The sequence below is a fragment of the Macaca fascicularis genome, chromosome 3 (assembly GCF_037993035.2).
Source record: "Macaca fascicularis isolate 582-1 chromosome 3, T2T-MFA8v1.1".
In the NCBI taxonomy this organism is placed as follows: domain Eukaryota; kingdom Metazoa; phylum Chordata; class Mammalia; order Primates; family Cercopithecidae; genus Macaca; species Macaca fascicularis.
In genome coordinates, this window is record NC_088377.1 from 69,728 (window position 1) to 90,081 (window position 20,354).

Sequence of the window (20,354 nt, forward strand, 5' to 3'; positions counted from 1 at the left end):
TTTTATATAGAAGCTGATGGGGCTGGTCTCGCTGTCTAAGGAGCAAATATCTGGTGGTTCCACCCCATTCCCTCGTGTGCATGGGGACCTTTAGTCTGCTGTGAGCATGTTTAGGAGGGCCCCCCCGTGCAAGTCCCCCTATCTGCACAAAACACGGGCTGGAGGCTCTCTGGGACCCTTCCCTTACTGTCTGCCTAAAGCAAGCTGGCTAACTCCTTTCTGTATAGAAGAAAATAGAATAGAATAGAACAGATAGTACAGCATTTTATAGTATGGAGTGAAGCTGTAGTATTCTATCATAGAGAATGGAATAGTATAGAATAGAACAAACAGATCGTACTAGTGTAGTATAGAATAGTAGCCTCAGGCAGCACGGAGCAGGGTTGTGCTCCCTATGTACAGAGTGTAACCACCAGGAGAGCGTTCTTCAGTGGGGCGTCACTGGCCCTTCATATTTCTTTGGTTCTGCGGAAATGAGGAGAGGAAGTTAATAGAGGGGGAGGAGGTTGGCTTTCTTACTTTTAAGGCGCTCATTACTTCTTGGGGATCATTTGATGGTCCCCTTTGGTAGTATTCTGTGAAGCAGTCTCTGTACTCTGTGTAGGGTGAAATGTGGGGCAGTCTGTGGACTCTGTGTAGGGTGAAACATGAAGCAGTTGAGAAAGGATGAAGTCAGAAGTAGCTCAGCAGAGATGCACCAACTCTTACCTGGGAGACTGTGGAGCAGTCTGTGGACTCTGGGTAGGGTGAAATGAGGTGTTTTGTGTGAATTGTTGTCTCATGCCTGGCACATAGCAGAGCCTCCTTGGATCTTGCCGTCGTGAACCCTCTGATAACTTCTCTACAGTGCCGTCCACACTATAAATACCACACATTGTGGGAAGTCCAGGCCTTTTCAAAGGCTGGGTTTCATTTTAACAAAATTGTTATGCCCTGCTCATTTGGAATGGCCAGATCATCCTGCACTTCTGACTTCACCTGTCCAGCTGGGTACACCTCCCTGCGTGCTGCCAAGGTTTACGGCAGAATTCCCTGACGCCACTACCCTCACTGCCTGCACCTGAATCTGCTGTGGGGTCATTTCCTTATTGGACTTGTCTGGGGACCTCCTGAGGGGTGGATGGGTGAGGACTGGGTTATCTGGGGAAGGTGTTCATGGCATTCCTGGTTGCAGTCTGTGTCTCTGTTGGAAGAGATGCTTTTAGCACATCCGTTAATCCAGACGTGATTAACAAGGAGTGTCTCTCCCAGGTAAGAGTTGGTGCATCTCTGCTGAGCTACTTCTGACTTCATCCTTTTTCAAGTCTGTTACAAAGAGAACTTTGGTTTCTCAAGGTTTAAGAATTGATGTCAAAGAGCAATTTAGTGTTCTTTTTGAGTCACCAGCCTTGCTGTGGATGATTCATGAGTCTTTGGTGGTTAGGGCCACAGCACAATCGGTGGGCCGTCTGTTCCCCACCCTGGTGGATACTTTCTCACCCAAAGAAATGTATTCTGTTAACATGTCTCAGTTAGAATATTTTAGTAGGAGACAGAGTTATGGCTCTTGTTTTAATTTGTAATAGATGATTACTGTAGCAGGGTCAAGGTTGAGACTTGCAGTGTAGCTCATGGAAAACATTGATTAGAAACACCCAAAATATATCACCAGCTTTGTTGCTGCAGCTCCAAGGGACTAGGAATGCATATATATTTTTTCTTTTGTTATTATTTATTGTTTTTATTTTTGAGACAGAGTCTTGCTCTGTCACCCAGGCTGGATTGCAGTGGCATAATCTCAGCTCACTGTAACCTCTGCTTCCAGGGTTCAAGAGAATCTTGTGTCTCAGCCTCCCAAGTAGCTGGGATTACATGTGCCTGCCACCATGCCCAGCTAATTTTTGTATTTTTAGTAGAGACAGGGGTCTCACCGTGTTGGCCAGGCTGGTCTTGAACTCCTGACCTCAAGGGATCTGCCAACCTTGGCCTCCCAAAGTGCTTACATTACACACATGAGCCACTGTGCCTGGCCACCATGATCATTTTAAATGTGGCACTGAATATCTGCCTTTTTCTTTTTTTTTTAAGAAGTGCAAATGTTACCTCTCACACCTCTATTCTGTTGCTGGCCTGGGCTGGCCAGCAGGGTTCCCAGGCTCGAGGCCATGTCTGAAGTGTTGTTGGACAGTGTGGATCTGTGACCCCTTGGTCTTTGGGGACATGGGGCACCCCGAGACACCCACAGTCTTGCGAGGGCTTACGGCTCTGTGTGTGGCTGCTGTGAGGCAGCCTTCGGTGGGGAGGAAGGAGAGCAGAGCCCATCTGTCCTGGTGCGGAAAATGCCCAAGAAACCAAAGAAATGGTACAAAAAAACATCATCTGCCCTGGTGCCATTTCTGTAAAAAAAAAAAAAAAAAAAAAATTCACTCTGAATGTGGTTCTGTGCTTGAGGAGGATAGAAAATACCTGGAAAGGCACAGAAAGTGTTCTTATGGGGTCAGCGCCGGGAAGTGGGATGGGAGGCTTGGGAGTGTGTGCAAAGGAGGAAGTGGCATATTTTATTCTAGTTTATTTGGTAGAGCAAGTGATGAAAGTGAAGCTTGAGTGATCAGAGCAGCTCGGCCTGGCCATGGGTAGATCCCAGCGTGTCCCGCCTCCCGCCTGCAGCTGCAGCTCTGTTTCTCAGTCACAAATGAGACAAGTGGCCTGAGGTTGTGGGCCGAGGAGGGGCAGCTCGGTGTCCCCAGCACCTGACTGTCCAGGCTGCTCTTGGGCCAGCCTGAGGGAAGGGGCGGAGGAGAGCTGGGAGGGTGCACAGTGTGTCCTCCTCCCCCGCCCTGGGACTGAGGTAAGCCCAGGCTGCTGTCAGGATGGAGGAAGATGCCCTCAGGACGGAGGAAGAGGCCGATGGAGTTTGGTCAGCAGCCAGTGTTGTCTTTCCCACAGGGGATACGCAGTGCCCCAACTAGCAGGAAAAAACTCTGCTTTAGTTTTTAAATTTTGCTCATTCTCTTTATCGTGCTGGTCATGGTAAGATTTGGATATTGTTGGTAGGAATCAGTGTCAATTGCGTACAGTTGACTCTTGTCCAACACAAGCTTGAGCTTTGCGGGTCAACTTATAGGTGGATTTTTTCAACCAAACTCAGGGAGAAAATACAGTGTTCTGCCACGTGAAACGCATGTCGGAGGGCTGATTTTTTGTACACGCAGAAAATACAGTGTTCCTGCCATGTGAAACGCGTGTCGGAGGGCCGACTCTTTGTACACGCAGGTTCGGCAGGTCCACCTGTGGGGCTTGAATGTGCCTGGATTTGGTGTCCATGGGGTCCTGGAACCGACTCCCTGAGTCCAGCGAGGCTGGCCCCGGGATCGACTCCTTGAGGACAGCGAGGCTGGCCCCGGGACCGGCTCCCTGAGGACAGCGAGGCTGTTTCTAGTAGCAGGTGGTTTATTTTGTGTTTTCCCCCTGGCTCCACACCCCGTTCTCAAAGACACGGCTGTCACAGGGGGACCAGCTGGGGCAGGGGAAGAGTGGAGGGCACCTGGTAGAAGTGGCCGTGGACTCTCTTAGGAACGATAACCGTGACACCTACCGTAGACGAAGATGTTGTTGGTCTGCACTCTTCTCGTGTTGGTCTGGGGCATACAGTGGCCGTGGGCTGGTGTGGTCCACAGCCCCGGTCTGGGGCATGCAGTGGCTTTGGGCTGGTGTGGTCCACAGCCCCGGGCTCCGTGGTCCCTGACCCCGAAATCCCATCCGGTCCTGTGTCACCTTGGGCCAGCTGTCTCCTGAGGGGAAGGGAACAGGGAACAGCCCTCCCCGCATGGCCTCCCCAGCACCACCCACCCCCAGGACCTCCAGTGTTGACCCTGCTGGGGGCTCCTCTCTCCTGGGGGGACCTTGTCCCAACAAGAGGACTCCATGGGCTGCAGGAGGTGTCGAGCTATTTTCTCTCCTGGAACTGGGTTGCTGGCAGCTCCCAGATGCAGGAGGAAAGGCTCAGAAGTGCCTTCATAATAAGGAGTTGTTGACGTGAACTTTGGACAGCAAACACTGCTTACATTTCCTTTTCCATTTTGATGCGTTAATGGTGTGCGGCAACACCGTGACACACGGGGATGCAGGTGATGGGTGACCCCCCCGCAAGGGGGCCATGCACCTGTTTGATAAGAAGGCATGCTTCTCTTACTGCAAATAAAAACTTTTAATGGTTTTCTGCCAGAAAGACCCTGTCCTTTATGTAGGATACATAGCGGATCATTTGGCAAGGGATTGGGGATTTGGGGTTAAACTAAAAACAAATTAATTTCATTTTGTAGCACTCTGAACCCATTTGAGTTAATTATTCATTGAGAATTTGAATAGCACACACTGTTCTGACTTCCAATTTCCCCCTAATGAACGGCATTTGCTGTAACATGACAAAACCCTTAGTCTTAGAATTACTGGGTAATGTGGAAAAAGTCAAAGTTGGTTCTCTGTTGTTTTGCTTTAAGGAAATTATATTACTTTGCAGCCACTTAGTTTTCTCCTTTCCAGTAAGAAAAATTGCTTTCTTACTACCTGAAAATTCGTGAAGGTCAAGGGGACACAGGCTGCAGTGCATTAAAAGCCACCATCAAATGTGGACGTGGACCGAGTTTTCCCCTGTTCTCTCCCACCATCAAATGTGGATGTGGACTCAGTTTCCCCCTGGTCTCGCCCATCATCAAATGTGGACTTTGACCCAGTTTCCCCGTGTTCTCGCCCATCATCAAACGTGGACGTGGACCCAGTTTCCCCCGTTCTTTCCCACCATCAAATGTGGACGTGGACCCAGCTTCCCCCTGTTCTTGCTAACCATCAAATGTGGACTTGGACACACTTTCCCTCTGTTCTTGCCCACCATCAAATGTGGACACGGATTCAGTTTCCCTCTGTTCTTGCCCACCATCAAATATAGATGTGGACCTAGTTACCTTCTGTTCTCACCCACCATCAAATGTGGGTATGGACCCAATTTCCTTCTGTTCTTGCCCACCATCAAATGTGGGCATGGACTCAGTTTCCCTCGGTTCGTGCCTACCTTGCCACCATGGCTCATTTCACAATCACTCAGGAAAGGAAGAAACATTATTTTTAATAGGCATGAAGGCAGTTGTTTTTAACCTAAGGAACAGGACATAATTCCAGCAATGGGAATGACCAGCCGAGTGGGTCTGTGTGAGGTTTGGAAGAAAAAAAGGATTTTAACTTCCCCTCTCTGTGTGTGCCCACCTCCCCCAGTTGAGAGTCACAGATTTAATTACTTTAATTTTGAGCTTAAAATAATTTGACAACCTAACAAAAACTACTACAGTCCTATAAAATTCTGCTGTGTGTTTGGTTTTTCAGTTGCTTTTCTGAATATGGTAAATGAATGCATTATGAGTTGTTATTTTAGTAATTGCTGTAAAAATTAATGTATGTTATAACCAAGTGTTATAAAGTTAATTTAGCACCAAAGTAAAGCTAAAGCTGCATTGATTTCCCAGTGTAGTTGTGCATAACAACGGCTCCATGAGGCAGGGGCTGTGACCCTGCAGTCTGGTGGAAGCAGGTGCCACCTGGCTGGTGCGTTCGCTGCCCGTCCCCTCTTGCTGCCAGGCAGCTTTGCAGTTTCCAGGCTATGCGGGAATTGAGGCCGGTGGTCAGTAAGAGACGGTGGGGAGTTGGGTGGTGCAGGTTGGCGTGGGGTGGAAGGAGGCGTGGAGAGCCTGGGGAAGCCTGGACAGCAGCTCCGGTACCTGCACAGGGGGGCAGGGTGCAGCGGCACGGGACAGTGAGTAGCTCCTGGAAACAGCCGTTGGGGTTTTTATAGATGAGTCTGTCTTCAGCTCTGCATCCCTTTCCTGCTGAGTCCGGGTGGAGGGTGGAGGCGTCGAGCGCTTGTTTCTCCAGGTGAGGGCCCATCGGACACAGCCAGTGTTTCCTGGAGTCCCCTCACCTGGGAACGTGCCCCTGCTCTTTTCAGAACAAAACAAATCTTAGTTAAACTTGACACATCACCTTTCCAGAAGGTGTTTAAGTCTGTATGCCTGTTAAGTCACCTAACTTTAAAGAGTAATGATACAATATGCTTCTTTTTTGGGGAGAAAACCTAGCTGATTTAAAAGATAAAATCAGAGGTTGGGGTCGCAGCATTTTGGAGGAGACTTGGTTTATGTCCTAGTGGGCAGCAGTGTTTCCTCAACTATGGTGTTTGCTCTATTATTACATTACAGAGGTGACACTTCAAGCATAGGGAAATGGAAGGCAAAAGAGCGCCCCCATTCAGAGATAAACGTTATCAACATATTCATGCACTTCCTTCTGCTGTTTTTGCTCTTCACTTTTTGTTTTAAGACCACGTTCGTAGGATGGATATATAATTGTTTATGGTGACTTTAAAAGCACCTTTCTTGCTAAAAAGAGTATTTTTTCAGTCTGGAAAATTTAGACAACATGTTTTGTTTAAAAATTAATTATAATACCACCGTGAAGTCATCAATGTTTTTATACATTTTCTTGGTCTCTTTATGGACTTAATAGATACAATTTAACAAATTGGAAATAACGTAATATTATGCATAAAATGTTTCTTGGCATTAGAGATGGAGCAGAGAGGAGGCACAGGGCTTCCCGCTGGCTGAGGTCCTCCCAGGGTGTGACCAGCAGCCTCCCAAGTTTAGGGTCTGCACGGAGTAAGATTTCTAAATTGCCTTACACCACAACCCCTGCAGCCACGCGTCCCTTTGATAAGGGGGTGTAGTCTGATAGATTTTTCAAGACAAGAGTTTGCTGGATCTGAGGCTGTTTCAGCTGCTTCTGGAGACGGCAGCTCTGGGACGTTTGTGCCAGCTCTCCCTCAAGACCCCACGGATGCCACATCCTCATCTTTTGGAACCCAGTGTTGTAGAGGAGAAATCTGAAGCCAGTTTGATTTTTGCTTCTTGGTAGGAAACTGATGTTTTCAGGCTTTTCCCCTTTATTTCCATAATGAAGATGATGTCCCACCTCATCCAGAGGTGTGTTTGTTACCTTGTCGGGAATGTCCAGCCCTTATGTCCCCCTTCAGGTCCTCAGTCCCTTTCTCAACTTCCTCGCAATCCTCCCCATCTCATCCATCTTCACTGTAATTCTGTTATTTTTTTCCTTTTTGTGCTCACTTTCCCATGCGACTTTTGTTCTTGTTTCACAGATGCCCGTGCCAAACTTTATGTCTGGGGCTCGAGGGCCGTGTTTTATTCTGTCTGCCTCTGCATGTACTTTTGAGAAGTGGGGTTGGAGGTTGCCCCCCAGGTGCTGTTTCAGCTGGGCCTGCCCAGACTCTGTGAATTGGGGGCGTCGGGCAAATCCCATGTGGCTCTATGGTGGGCCGTGCCGCTGAACCGTACGTCTGAGGTTTGGGGGCCGTGTTTCATTCTGTCTGCCTCTGCATGTACTTTTGAGAAGTGAGTGTGGGGGTTGCCCCCTGGGTGTTTCAGCTGCACCTGCCCAGACTCCTTGAAGTGGGAACTTCGGGCAGAACCCGTGTGGCACTACAGTGGGCTCTGGTGCTGACAGAGCAAGAAGCCGCACTCCCAGGAAGTGCTTGCAGCTGTGGGCAGGACTGGGATTGTGACAGGATCATTTCCTTCTCTAAAATACATCTCAACAGTTATCCAGAGGGTTGGCTGTAGGCTTTCAACAGCTTCACTCTTCTTAGTTACCAGGAGACAATTCACTAAACAGAGTTGCTGTCAGGGTTTAATTAGGAATTTCTGCGAGAGGCTGGTGGTACAGCTCCCTCTGCAAGCCTCCTGCAGCCTACCCGTCCCCACTCTTGGGCCCAGCCACCTGCATTGGTCTGTGGAGACTGCACATTCTCTGTTCTCCTAAGGGGCTCCTGGACTTCGGGACAGCCTTGGTAAGTTGATGTGTAACTCCCAGTCTCTTCTCTCTTTAAGTAAGTACGTTCATGGAATCCTGATCTTCGAAATTGTTTCATCTTTGTAAAACAGTCATAGTTTCCTAAGCCACCTTGTGTCTGAGTGTGAATCACTTGTTATTTTTCACTGCAGAATGAACAGAACTGGAATCATAAGATTTAGAGGGTGATGAAAAGACAGAGGTTAGCATATTCCATTTTCTCACCTTTTCCTTACACTTTTTCCTTAAATGCACCCCTCGTATGTCTGTGAAGTTCTTCCCAATTCTGTAACGTCACTCCATCCGCAAGTGGAACATTTGTGAACAGTAACAAGTATTGATGTATACACCTCTGCAACCCCGCTGGAATTAATGCTTTTTATTTATGAATGGATGGTCATCAGATGGCCAGAGGGATTCCCTGTGAATTGCGGGGGTCCTCATGCCTGCTTGTGAGTGACATGCACATGGCGAGGGCTAGGGAATCTGAGTCTCTGTGATTCGAGTAGTGACATCGTTTACGCAAGGCAGGTGGATGACTCTTTGAGCTTGGCATGCTCCTGGGTGGCACAGCACAGCTGACATGGAGTGGGGCAAGGGCTTGTTCCACGAGTTTCTGTGTTTTTGTTGTTGTTGTTGTTGTTGTTATTTTTTTTGAGATGGAGTCTCTCTCTGTCACTCAGGCTGGAGTGCAGTGGCGTGATCCAGGCTCACTGAAAGCTCCACCTCCCGTGTTCACACCATTCTCCTGCCTCAGCCTCCCGAGTAGCTGGGACTACAGGTGCCCACACCACGCCCTGCTAAATTTTTTGTATTTTTAGTAGAGACGAGGTTTCACAGTGTTAACCAGGATGGTCTCGATCTCCTGACATTGTGATCCACCCGCCTTGGCCTCCTGAAGTGCTGGGATTGCAGGCGTGAGCCACCGTGCCTGGCCTGTTTTTGTTTTTTTGAGACGGAGTCTTGCTCTGTCATCCAGATTGAAGTGCAGTGTCATGATCTAGGCTCACTGCAACCTCCACTCACTGCAACCTCCGCCTTTCAGTTCGAGCAATTCTCTTGCCTCAGCCCCCCTAGTAGCTGGGATTACAGGCATGTGCCACCATGCCTGGCTGATTTTTGTATTTTTAGTAGAGACAGGATTTTGCCATGTTGGTCGGCTGGTCTTAAACTGTTGGCCCCATGTGATCCACCCGCCTTGGCCTCCCAAAGTGCTGAGATTACAGGCATGGGCCACTGCACCCGGCCCTGTGTTTGACTCTTAAATCTTCTTTTTCTTTTTAATATTTCTGTTTCTGGACGGCCACTCAGTGGATATGGAGGAAGAGTTCACAGATGTCCGTATTACATTTCTTACTTAAATTAGCCTCCCTTGAACACTGCTATAGGGTACAGATGCATGAAGGGCTGAAAGGGTGGTTGCGTCCCAGTAAGTGTGAGCGTGGAGCTGGTCTGTGAGACCCCGGTGCCAGTGAAGGCACCCGTGTGAGATGGCCTGGGATGGGGGTGTTCAGAGCCCTGACCGTGGCACACACCCTTCAGCTTTGATGTTTCAGGCCATTGCTCTGGTCATCAGTGAGCAGAAGGTCTAACAGCAGTGATATTTATCACTAGCTGTGTTGGCCAATGTGTTAGGAGGGTGAACCTGTTTGACTTAAGCTGTTTGACGGGTTTGCATTTAAATAGACAACTGGTGACCTGGTGCCTGGACGCTTGCTCTGTGACTTGCCCTACGTGGCTTCTCCCTCTGGTATGCGTTAGATGAGATGGGCGTGTTTAGGGTGGTGTGGCCCTAGACTAGAAATGCAAACCCTGCCTCACCCCAGATCTGCCCCACCCCAGTGTGACTTTTGGAGGTGGAGGCCCAGCATCCTTCACCTGCCCTCCAGGGTGATGCTGAGGATGCTGAGGTTTCAGAGCGCTGCTTTGTTGGCACTCCAGCAAGTCCTGCTTAAAGAGGCCAGGATCTGAAATGGCAGGTTACCAAATTGTATAGCAGAAAAATAGAAACGTTTCCTTAGAATGGGCGTAGGAAGAAAAATGATTTCCTTCACCATATCTGGAAAAGATTTCAAATTAGCAGGCACTATTTGGAATTATTAGTGGTCTCCTGTATTTCTTATCCTTTTTTTTGTTTTTTGTTTTTTCTTTATTTTGATACAGGGTCTCACCCTGATGCCCAGGCTGGAGTGCAGTGGTGCAATCTTGGCTCCCTGCAACCTCTGCCTCCTGGACTCAGGTGATCGTCTCACCTCAGCCCCCTGAGTATCTGGGACTACAGGCACGATACCATACCTGGCTATTTTTTTTTTTTTTTTTTTTGTAGAGACGAGTCTTGCTATGTTGCCCAGGGTGGTCTCAAATTCAAGCATTTGTCCTGCCTCAGTCTCCCAAAATGCTTCTGTACCCCTGACCCAACAAGGAAGGACAAGAGGCGTGAGCCACACTCCTGGCCTCCTGTCTTTCCTTGTTGGAGTAGGGATGTAGAAGCACTTGCCGCAGCTGACTTGAGTATATCTCGTTTTGCTTTGTTTTCGTCACGGGTAACCTGGCAGTGCTGTGCACCAGTGCTGCTGGCCAGTTGTTTTTTCGATGGACTGGCAGAAAATCAAACTGAGACCCGGGTTCCTTTCTCCCCGGGTACTGACCAGGTGGGAGAGGAAGGACGTTATCTGAGTATCAACTTCATGAGGGCTGGTGGGGAAACGTCAACTTTAAGGTGCCTGGGATCTAAGGCATGGAACCCAGAGTGCAGCGGAACATAGGGGATGTATCCTTGGGAGCAGAGACGTGCGGGCCAGTGCCCTCGTTCCTGGCAGGTTCTGAGTGCAAGAAAAGGTTAGTGACCCAGCCGAAGTCACGGAGCAACCTGCCAAGACCTGCCTGGATGTGTGGCTGGCATCTGTGCTGGCCCCAAAACTGCCCATTTGGGGATTCCTTGCAGTTTCAGACCCATCTAGGGGTCCGGAGAGGGTCCCAACCATGACCTCAAAGAACCAGGTGTTGCCTTGAGATCCTCCAAGGTGAGGGTAGGAATTTTTTTTTTTTTCAATTAGCAATAATTTGTTGTGAATGATCTTGGACCTATTTTCCACTTCTTTGTATAGGAAGAGAGACAGACTAAAAAGTCTCAATGTGCCAGATGCCATGTAATGAAGTCGTGGGGTTAACATTGTTGATTATTATGTAACATCACGTTAAGTGGAACATATTCACACGTGTCCACAGCGTGTGCGTGTGCCCAGTCCGATGAGCAGGTTGGGTTGGGGTCGCTGCTGGTTCATGCAGCCCCTCTGGGTGGTGCTTTCTCTGTGACTTGCCCAACACCGTTGCTGCTGCCTCTGTTGGAGTTCAGCCTTGACCGGCCTTGCTGCCACCAGGTTCTCGGGGCCTGTGCACCCTCTTCCCCGCGCGCACCCTCTACCCCGCGTGCACCTTCTTCCTGGGGCACACCCTCGTCTCCGCGAGCACCCTCGTCCTCCGTCCTGCCCACCCGGGGTCTGCTGTGTGTTTCTACTCAGCCCATGCCTGCCTCTTGCTGTGAGCTCAGTTTATTGAGGTGCGGTGAGAAACCAACAGAGGGGAGCAGTGTCCCAGCTTGTCAGGGCAGGAGGGAGCCTTGGGCATCTCTTCCCCAACTCTGGCGACCCACCCTTCGCGATATAGTGCTGGGGAGAGAGGTGAGTTCTAAAGGTAAGACGGCCGTGATTTCCTGAGTCTTAATTACCTAACACTGGGTCATCTGCCATGTCGCCTCATCGAAGGGCACCTCTAGAGACAAAGCAAAGCCTCTGGTGGCCGTGGGCGGGGTGGCCATGCCTGTCTGTGGGTTCTGTAGAACCTACCCAAAGCCCCTCCAGCCGTGGGGATGTTCAGGCACTTGCCGCCTGTAGGAAGTGTGCGTTAGCCACGTGGTAGGTGCGGACGCCTGGAGGGATAGGCACAGGCCCACAGGCGTGGTGAGTGTGGGAGATTTAGCCACGTGGGGACGTGTGGCGGGATAGGCACAGGACCACAGGCGTGGCGGGTGTGAGAGAAAGTGCACAGAGTGCCCAGCAGATGGCGTGTGGTCAGCGGAAGCCGTGAACACAGGCCGGGCTCGGGAGACACATTTGGAAATACACTTTAAGCAACATCAATGGATAATGCTGCGATTTGGTTTCCTCCCGTGGTCCAAAACATGTTCTAGAGATGCCGCTGCTTTGTGTGTACCTGAGACAAGGGTCTAAATGTATTAGGGCCTTGATGTAATCTGTAAGACAGGTACAAAATGCCTATTTCAACGAGGCACTGAACAAGAAAGCGTGCTCTATTCAGTGCAATGAGAATGCTTCATTGTCATAAGCAAAGTAAAATGCCCCCAAGGCGAGCTTGCCATGTGTTTAATGACCCTGGACACGAGCCTCCTAAACCTGCCAGAAAGTGCTTCCAGCGTGGCTTCATGCAGTGGTTTCATGCAGTGGCTTCAGTGGAGAATGTGCATATGTGGCTGATACTGAGAGCTGCGCAGCACCCTCCTGACCTGACGCATGCCCATGTGTGGACCGTGAGCCGGGCAGCACCCTCCCGACCTGACGCATCCCCACGTGTGGGCCATGAGCCGGGCATCCTGACCTGACAGGTCCGCATGTGTGGACCATGAGCCGGGCAGCACCCTCTTGACCTGACGGGTCTCCTTGTGCCCATTGTGGGACCTCCGTCAGTCAAACAAGTGACACATGTCAAACTGAATGCAGGGAAGAGGGTCCAGGATTGCACGCAGGCTGCATGTCTCATCCTTCTGAGGCCTTCTGGGAAGCCAGGAGGGCAGTGGGGTCTTTTGCGTGTTTCCTCCTGGTGGCTATGAATTTGTACCAATGGCTTTTTGCAAAAGGGCCCGGAGGCGGAATCAGACCCTGTCTTAGAAAGGATGACGTCTTCACGGGCACCTCTTTCCGCCACTCTAGTGCTCCTGTGATTTTTCAATATGTGCACCCTGCAGACTTCAGCCTGTTGGTGTCTTGGGGGAATAGATACCAGGATTGTTCCAATGTGTGCAAACCTGAAACAGGAATTTCTCTGCATTAAGTTGGTCACCAAAATGGGAGGTAAGGGGAGAGGGGAAGGAACTTCTTGGCCTCATCAGCCCTTTTCTTGAAACTCACAGTCAAACTTTGTCAAATTCTAGATGATGGTGCTTTAGTCGATGCATTTATGTATGTTATGTCTCGTTTTCTGAGTATGGTGCTTCGAGAATTTAAATATTAAGGTGAAATTGCCATGCACGGTTGAATTGGCACCATAATTTGACTCTCTGTAAAGCCTTTTGGTTTTCTGTTAGAGTGACTTACCATTTTTTGAGTTAACTGAAACAAACTCTGCTGTCAGCACGAAGGAACCACTGTCTAGTTAGGACATCCAATTAAATAGAATTCTCCTAAATAGAGCGTGCTCTTTTCATAAATTTTAAAAATTCATCTATTCATCAAACACATATTGAGTACTTATCACCCTGGTTGCTAGTCACTGTTCATATATATTTTTAAGGAATTACTTCCACCTAGCTCTGAAATAACATTGTATTTAGAATTTAGCCCAGAGGTGATTAAGCATGAACTTTTCTCAGCAGTCTTGTTTTCATTTTTACTTGATAACATGTTCTCAGACTCGGTGCCCAGCTGACGTTACTGTGCATTGCCCCAGGCACACACCTGGCCGGCGCTGTGTCTCTGGGGCTTTAGAGCAGGAAGGAAGGGCTGCCAGGTGTCTGGCCCTTCCATGTTTCCCTGGGGGAAGGATTAGGCCTTGGGCAGGAGTCTTGGCTTGTCTTACTGGATTAGCTGGTGTCATTCAGTCAGCTCTGCCTTGGTGTTAAGCTCTGGACTGACTCTGACCTCTGAATGGCAGAGGAGAGGATGGCGTTTTAGAATCAGTCATGCAGACCGGGGCACCCAGCAGGTCTCGGATAAAAAGTGGTGGCAATTGATCACTTCCCTTTTTGGGAGAACTGTGTGGATTGACTCAGACCTCTTTCTTTTGATTTTATCTTGAGACTTTGCAGAAGCAAAAATGCCTTTAAAAAAAATTAAATGATGGGCTTTTGTAATGTTTGTGTCTCCCCAAGATTCACAAGTTGGAATCCTCACCCGCGAGGAGATAGTGCTAGGAGGGGGAGCTTTGGGCGGTGAGGAGGTCGTGAGGGTCTCATAAATGAGATTTGTGCCCTCAAAAAAGGGACTACAGAGAGCTCCCTCGCTCCTTCCATGGTGTGCGGACCCAGTGAGAAGCGCCGTCTATGAACCAGGAAGCCCTCACCAGGCAAACCTGTCAGGCCTTGACTATGGACTTCCCAGCCTGAGACTGAGACTGAGAGCTGTGAGAAATGAACTTGTGTCATTTGCCAGCCCCTGCCCAGCCTGTGGTGTGTTGTTAGAGCAGCCTGGGTGAACGAAGGCAGGTCGTGAATTTTCTGTCATGCTTTCTGGCTTCAGATACTTGCTAGGGAGATGTCACCATCTTACCCAGGTGGAAGTGTCTGGAATCAGACGTTCCGTTATGATTTGACCTTGTTCTTGCCCCACGCCTGTGCCGTTCACACCTCCAGGTGTCTCGGCTGCCCGCGGCCCCTCCAGACGTTTCTGATTCGGGGTGTGGTGCTGGTCGCGGCCGTGCCGTCAGTGACCAGGAGTAGGAGCTCGCGCCCCTCGTGAAGCAGCAGCCTCACCCGGAAGCTGCCGAGAAGCATTTGACAGAAGGTGATCGCGCCTCGAGACTGAAACTTCCTGTTTACAGGGAATGGAGGTGCATAGTAGGGAATTTAATGATGGCCCTAGAAACAGATGCCTCTGGGGTAGGGGATATTCTGCAGGACAATGCAATGATCTTCTCGAAAAGTGAAGATCACAGATAAAAGGGGTGCGAGGCTGTCCCTGACTAAGACGGGGAAGGAGAGTCACTCAGCACAGTGTGTGCCCCGGATAGAAAAGACGTTTTCGGAACGATTGTGCTACCTGAACATAACCTGGACAACGATGCTCTGAAATCATTTTTGTCTGCCGATGATGGTACTGCGGCTGCAGAGGGGCCTTTATTCCTAGGGAACGTGTGCCTGAGGACTCGGTGAGGCAGCAGGAGCCTCTCACCTTCAAGTGGCTCCAGAGAAGAAACAAATCTGTCTCTCTGTCTGATCTACAGAGAGAGTGAGAAAGCAAATCTAACGAAATGTTAGCAGTTGTTGGAGCTCCACGTGGAGAAAACTTGACCACTCGTTGTACTGTTCTTCCACTTTTTAAATATGTTTGAACATTTTCATAATGAAAATGTGGGAAAGTAAAAATAAATCTGGAAATTAGAACGGAAGTGAGCCCAGCCAAGTGCTCTTGGGTTCAGCCGGGAAGAGCCAACGGTCCGTTGGTGTTCTCTCGACTCGTCGTGGGGATTTCCTCCTCCTGGGTTCACCACCTAGTTTTCCTTGTGATAGTTATTTTATACATAGCTATGAGCATAGGTGATACTGAAAACACACGTTTAGTGTGGTTTGTCATTAAGAATTTGGAGAACTGGCTAAATAAACCACTTGTACAGAGTTGAGATGAGCACTACCTGCCTCAGCGTCTGTGGTAACAGCTTCATTTGGGTGCAGAGCTTGGCAGAGGTTTGAGTGACTCTGTCTCGATGGTCCTCTGTCAGAGGACAAGGTTAAGCATCACCACCGAGGGCCCTGTTGAGCCTCTGGGCTGGAAGTAACCTCCCCCTGGCTGGTGAGGCAGCCTCTGAGGGCCTTTCCTGACAAAGCCCTTCACTGAGCTGCAGTTTGGCCATCTCTGCCCTCACCTCCCCGACTGCAGGGCCTCGAGGTCTCACCACCTCCAGCCTGAGCACCCAGTGCCCAGGGGCAATTTCCCACCTTCCCTGGGGGCTCAGGATTCTGGCTCCCGGGGCAGTGCCCGCAGCTGGGCCCCTCCTCCTGGGCTGGGGGTAAGGCTGGCCACGGCCTCCTGCTATGTCCCACTGGCCACTTCACCGCAGCTGCAGCCCTCACTGGGTGGCCCCTCCTGCTTCTGTTGGATGAGGAGATGCAGGCCTTCACCGAGGCTTCCTGGCCTCGCCCCTGCTGGCCCCAAGGCTGTGCCGCTTCCCCCTTCCCAGCCCCTGGTCTCTGTACAGTGTCTGTCCAGGATGTCTGTCCATCTGTCCTTGACATTCTGTCCAGAAGCAGCCACTGTCATCTTAGTTTGTGAGGGGCGAGCAGAGCCCAGGTGCGGTCGATGTGGAGATGCTCATGCACTTCAGTGTGCAGGGAAGTGAGTTCCTTCATATCTACAGCCTCTGCACAGCCAGCTGGGAGCTCACCCCATTCACAGGTGGATGTGCCTTGTTTTTTGGCCCAATCACCTGCATTAACTCAGAAGAGTCACAGTTCCCTGCTTTTCTGTCTTTCGTGACCGTCCACCTCCCTCCTCTGCCTGGGGCTGAATGGTGGGGTCTGTCGTGGGTTCGTGGGACCCTCTGTTCTTGTGCGGCCACCAGGAACTGTTATCCGGGCTGATTCCACAGGAGGAGTTTGGGGTGAGCTCCTGAGCGAGAGTTGGGAAGACTAACGTCTGTGTAAACCTTGCTTGTTCATGGTTATTCCTCTCAGTCTTCTTAAATTGTGAAAAATTGGGGACCATTTTGAAATATGGATTTAGGTATGGATTGGTGAGGAGAGAACGTTGATCTAATTGGGTTTACGTTGTGTGTGATAATTTTACACTATCCTTGGGAAAAACTGAAGATGTTGACAGGGTCATGAGAATCGTTTCTTTCTTTCTTTCTTTCTTTCTTTCTTTCTTTCTTTCTTTCTTTCTTTCTTTCTTTCTTTCTTTTCTTTTCTTTTCTTTTTTTTTTTTTTTTTTTTTGAGATGGAGTCTCACTCTTGTTGCCCAGGCTGGAGTGCAATGGTGCAATCTCGGCTCACTGCAAACTCTGCCTCCTGGGTTCAAACAATTCTCCTGCCTCAGTCCCCCAGTAGCTGAGATTATAGGCGCTCACCACCACGTCCAGCTAATTTTTTGTATTTTTGGCAGAGATGGGGTTTTGCTCTTAAGGGCATTGTTCGTTAAGTATTAATTGGTGGCCTGCCGTTGAACTAATGTTAGTGTAGTGCTGACATCATCAGCCATGGCAGAAACTTACTTGGCATCCCTGGAAAAGAGGGCAGGGAAGCATAGTGCCCTGATACCACCTCATTCTCCAGTGCTACTTCCAACTCTGAGCTGATGGTCATTATGAGTGGATCTGCCCTGGACAATTAGTTTAGTGCAGCTGCCTTGGACAGTCAGGTTAAAAGTAACAAACCGCCACAAAACTCAGCTAATAAAATGTGAGGAGAGACATGGGGCACCAGGAAGGGGTGAGGCCTGTCTCCCTGTGTGCCATCTGTGTGGAGCCTCAGTACCTAGGGGACAGCGTTTACACAGAGCCCCAGGTTTTTATTAGCATTTCCCTGAATAAAATGTCACTCGTGAGCTGCGGACTGGGAGGCTCTTTCTGATGATTAGGTTTCGTAATGTGGGATCATCAGTAGGCAAGGTGGGCCTGAGGGCCATAGGATCTGGAGACTGTCCAGGGCTGCTTTCTGGGGATGACAGGCTTGTCCCTTCAGCAGTCAAGACACCAAAGAGAGTCTTTCTGAGAATAAAAGAGAGAAGCTTTTAAGGAAAAAAGCAGTTTCTCTCTCTGTTTGGGAGTTGAGTGCATTTTCCTACATTTACTCGGAGATGTTCCTTGGTTTCCACCATGTGCCATCACCCCGCTATGGGGTAGGGTCACCCCACCTCGTACCTAACCCAGGAAAACTCCTCTGTAGTTATTTCAGAGGCTGTGTGCATTTCTCTTGCCTCAACGGGTAGAGTGAGTTTTTCTTCCTACTGTTTTTAGTCAGTTTTCTTAATCTAGCCTGTTACTGGGATAAGTTCCAGAGACGAGCAGTTTTAAAAACAATCTTTGTACGTTGAGTAGAGAGCAGTCCACCTGTAACCAGTTTGTTCTTGGAGGTACCGCAGCGGCCTTGGTTACGCGAGGGCCCCGTGGCTCAGGATGGGCCGAGGAAGGAGTGCGTGAGCAGTGGGCACTGGCCGGAGGCAGGGGAGGCGTGGCCACCTGTGGCTCGAACTCCCCCCATCCACTCTACCGCACCGCTGGGACGTGAACATTCTCGCCCTGGACGTTTTGTCTGAATGTTCAGTGCCCAGGCTCTTGGGTACACAGGCGGCCCCGGGTTTTATTTCAAAAGGGTGTCACGAACAGTGAAGTAACCCACGTGCCTAAGCTTTGATTGACATGAAGGAATGTAGAGGCTGCTGAAATCCTGGTCATTTTAGAACAAAGTATTTTATTAACAGTTTTCTAAAAGAAAGAAATCATTAAAAAATTGATCCCTGTTGAGGTAGAAGGATCTCGTCCTCATGCTCCTCAGTTCCTTCCAGAATCAGCTTCCAGTTCAGCTGCAGAACAGGTTCTGGTGGTGGCTGGAGCAGCCCAGGCACGTGCCGTCGGGTCTAAGTTCACACTGGTGTCCGTGTGGTCTCCAGTTATGGTGCGGGCCGTGGGGTCTGAGTTCACACCATTGCCCATGTGGTCTCCAGTTACAGTGCTGGCCATGGAGTCTGAGTTCACACTGGTGCCTGCGTGGTCTTCAGTTACAGTGCTGGCCATTTGTGCCTTTCTGGGAAGTTAGAAGGAGGATCATTTCATCACGTCTCTGTCCTCCCACACCTGATCTATGCTGGGCCACCGTGAATTCTTCCTTTTAACTGTTTCTCTCATCACGGGCAACACTGGTGTTCTGTGGTCAATGTTTGCCATTTCTGAAAACGGATTCTGTGTTTCTTTATATAATCACCTGGTCTCTTTTACGAATTTCGCTTTTCTTTAAGAAAATCATCGTGCTTTTATCTGTTCAATGTCAACTCTGTTCCCTGACACAGGCTCTTACCAGCTCGAAAATTAAAAGTAATCTTTGATTATACTTAATACTTTCTAAAGTTTTCAAAAGTTTATCAGCATGTGGGTTACTGAACATTGCCTGTTTATTTAATGGAAAATTAGATTCTAAGTAGAGTATTAGAGTGAAAATGATCTTTTGATTTTATTAAAATATTCAGGTAAAAATATTAAAATGCCTTCGCCAAACTTCATGCCTGTGTAGCGTGAAAACATTAAGCTGCTCTCTGCTCCCGGGAATGCATGAGTAGAGTATGTGTTTGAAAGCGTCATTCCAGTCTTAAGTTTTAGGTATTCTTAAAGGGGTTGGCTGGAGAAGTGACATTTAGCATTGAGTGAACGTTTGACAAAGATTTGTCTCGATATAAAAATAGTTAAAAACAATCTTTAGTGTTTCCTGTCAGGGTTCACCCATTAAAGAATGGTCTTGTAAAAAACTCATCGAGAGTGTCGGCGCCCAGAGGTGCTACCTTGCCCACAGTTGTGTCATCTGCTGTCACCAGGCGACACGCCCAGCGTTTAGCTGCACGTCAGATGTGGCCACGGGGCCACAGGACATCCCTGCGGACGGATGTTCTTATGCAGATTAATGAGGATGGAGACCGCTGCAGAACTGTAAGCCCCCCAGGGGCTGACGGAAGCCTGGGAATACCCGAGACACCAGAGTCGCTGCTGCCCTGGGTGGAAGGAAACCTGCCCTGGAAGATGGGAAATGCAATAAGGAGAAAGTACCAAGGTACATGATGCTGTGAAAACGGAGATGTTTTAATTAAATTAACAATTAAAATCATTTTAATTATGTGAATTATTTGAATTCATGTTAGTTCTTTTTAGGAAATTAATACTTAAAGCAAGTTTGTTTTCTGAATTGTTTGATTTAATTGAGTCAGCACAAGAGTTAGCATTGATATCTGACCCTCTTCCAGGGTTGGGGCAGAGGAGATGGGGGCAGAGGAGACAGGCCTCCCACCCGCTTTCCCCTGGAGCTCAGCCAGAATTTCCCATTGAGGAGCCCTCAGCTCCCTGAGAGCCAGGAGCTCTTGCGGAGAAGCCGCTGTCGGCATGCCACCCGCTTTGATGGCCCTGCTCTGCCATCCCTGCGCTCCAAGGGCCGGACCCTGCCGCTGCCTGTGCCAGACGGGTCTCAGGGAGGTGCCAGCCAGGGGTTATGCATGGCGGGGCCTGGGCATCGCTGTCCAGATTCCGTGGCTGCCGGTTTCATTCTCTCGCTGTTTGTCCCCCTAGCAAGACTCATGAGGTTCCTTGAGGACAAGACCCCCTCCTGCCACCTGGTCTGTTTCATGAACGTTCTCTGCACGAGTACAGCCCCGGGATGCAGCCCTCGGGAATCAGGGTGTCGGCCATAGTAGGGCGGGTCGCTCTGCTGGGCACCATGATGGATATTAACCGCTGTGCTTCACTTCGGGGACGTGTTTAAGTACAAAAGTAATTTTAAAATTTCACCATTATTTCAAGACAGCTAAGAGCCTATTAGCACA

The 20,354-nt window shown here is 49.4% G+C and overlaps 1 long non-coding RNA gene across 2 annotated transcripts in view; it reads left to right on the top strand.

The window, feature by feature from the left end:
* Positions 1–19,656, top strand: part of LOC135969980 (uncharacterized) — a 41,272-nt gene extending 21,616 nt beyond the window's left edge. For both annotated transcript variants that reach the window (XR_010585289.2, XR_010585288.2), the window contains one exon: positions 19,260–19,656. This is a non-coding gene — a long non-coding RNA (uncharacterized lncRNA). The remainder of the gene's footprint in view (positions 1–19,259) is intronic.
* The last annotated feature ends 698 nt before the right edge of the window (positions 19,657–20,354 follow it).